The sequence below is a fragment of the Podarcis cretensis genome (genome assembly GCF_951804945.1).
Source record: "Podarcis cretensis genome assembly, chromosome: 5".
In the NCBI taxonomy this organism is placed as follows: domain Eukaryota; kingdom Metazoa; phylum Chordata; class Lepidosauria; order Squamata; family Lacertidae; genus Podarcis; species Podarcis cretensis.
Genome location: NC_137174.1, coordinates 93,779,780 through 93,782,356, shown reverse-complemented (window position 1 = coordinate 93,782,356; position 2,577 = coordinate 93,779,780).

Here is a 2,577-nt window from a genome sequence, read left to right as displayed (position 1 = left end):
ATCCTAAACCGAGTTGGACGGAGGTCTATTGTTTGTCGGTTTGTAAGTTTGTAAGTCTTTTGTATTTTTTACTCTTTTTTTTTCTTTTTTTTTTCTTTCTCTTTCATCTGTGTTTGCTTTCTTCCTATATGCTTGTTATCATCTCTGTTATATTTTTGTATGTGGTTTTTAAAACTTGCTTAATAAAGATATTTATATTGGGGAGAAAAAAAATGAAATGGAAACTGAACTTCAATAAAGACTTTTGTACATTACTACAGCCTAGCGTTGGTCCTCTGTGAGCTGGGACCTAGAGGCAGCTCTGACATCAGCCTTCATCATAAGATCTCAGGGCAGTTCACAGAATAAAATACAGGATGAAAACGTGAGAATAAATAAAACGAAACAGCACAACAATTACACACACACTCTTCCCACAGACACATTTAATTAGCCAAAAGTCTGGCTGAAGAGGAACATTTTCGTCTGGCACCTAAAAATATATAATGAAGGCACCAGGCAAACCTCCCTGGGGAGAGCATTTCATAGATGGGGAGCCACTACAGAGAAGGCCCGTTCTCGTGTTGCCACCCTCTGAACCTTATGTGGAGGAGGCACATGAAGAAGGGGGGCAGATGATGAGTGCAGAATCTGGGACGGCTTGCTCCATCTTCCATGTGACAACCCTTTAGATATTTGAAGATGGCTATCATATCTCCTCTCAGTCTCCTCTTATCTAGGCCAAGCATCCTAGCAACTTCAACTGTTCCTCATAAGCTTTGGTTTCCAGACCTTTTATCATCTTGGTTGCCCTCCTTTGCGCCCATTCCAGCTTATCAATATCCTTCTTAAATTGTGGTGCCCACAACTGGACACAGTATTCTAGGTGGGGTCTGACCAAGGCAGAAAAGTGCATTACTATGACTTCCCTTGATTGGGACACTATACTTCTGTTGATGCAGTCTAGAATAGCCTAAGGTTTTCTCTCTCTTTTTTGCCGCTGCATCACACTGTTGACTCATGTTAAGTTTGTGTTCTACTAAGATCCCTAGATCCTTTTCACATGTACTGCTGGCAAGCCAGGTGTAATGAATGTATGGGGGTTGCTCGTGCGTAAGTTGCCACCACTCCTGGCTAGGTAGCCTGGTTAAACCTTTCCTGACTGGACAGCCCTTCACTTCGTGGCTGTTCAGTCGCTAGCAGAATCCGTCAGTGGGCTTTTCTTAAACTTCTTCCAGCACAAAAGCTCTTTGACGCCAAGTCTACGCCTACTTTCCCTGCGCGGAAGTCTTCTGCGCAGGGTGGGTGTGGGCAGAGGAGGACCTGTGCTCTCCCCGCTGGTCTCCAGCAAAGAGTCCTGGAGACCCCTCTCCAATTCCCCCAACCGCCCCCCTTTATCCCTGGTGTTACGCTGATTTCCTTCCCCAGCCGATGAGTTCCCTCTCTCCCTGCTTGGCCCTTCTCCGGCATCGCTTGGGAGCCCTGCCTCCACTTCTGGCTCTGATGTCAGTTCCCTGACACCAGGTGTCTCCCTTCTTGTATTTGTGCAGGTGGTTTTATCTTGCCTATGTGCAGAACCTTACATTTGTCCCTATTGAAATTCATTCTGTTAGTTTGGCCCCAGTTCTCCAATCTGTTAAGCTTATCTTGAATTCCAATTCTGTCTTCTGCAGCAAGTTGCTACTATTGCTTCTTCGTATATACAGCCCTTCACATTTGGGGATCAGTTTACTTGTGAGATTGCCTTACCCATATAGGCCCGTGCAACTGCTTTGATCTGAAGAATTGGCACTGTTACAGGTGCAAATATTCATTCTGCAATTTTAAATAATCCGTACTTTACTGCAGCAGCATCTACACTTTGGAACTCCCTGCCAATTGAAAACATGCAGATGCCTTCCCCTTTGCTCTTTTTGGCACCTGCTTGAAACATTGTCGGCCTACGTGGAGAGGTGTTTTTAATCTCTTTTGCTGTTAATTTCAATTATCTTTAAATGCTTTTAGTTTTGTTTGTTTTTTAATCATTTTAAACAAACTGGTTTTATTGATCATTGTAATATTATAAACCACTCAGAAGTTTTGTTGCAATCAATCAGCCTTCAAATTTTAGTGAAATAAACAAGCAAATGCCAAGGTAAACAGGTACCAGGTACGTATCTAAGGGAAAGCATCCCACGATGACTGCCTATGCAGCCAGGGACCTGCATCTCTCCCCTAAGTCACTTTCTTGGTTCTCACCTCCTTGGCAAACTTGCATTCTCTGAAGGATGGTGTTACAGAGGGGGAAAGGTCCCCTCTGGGGGCTGGAACAGGGCCTCTTGGTTTGTTTTCCTGAGGTTCCACTTCAGCTTTCTCTGTATGCATCTAAGTTTTGAAATCGGCATATTCATCATAAGGCTGCAGAATGTTCTAGGGCGTACAAAACATGACCTAGAACTGGTAATCTTTGTTCTGACCCTGACATCCTGAGGTTCGCCCTGTAACCAGAGCGGCAGGTGAACAAACATGGTGTCATCACAGTGCAGGGCTGCCTCTTTAAAATGAAAACAGCAGATGTTTGGATAAACCCTAAAGGTTGTTTGCACTGTACACAGGAAG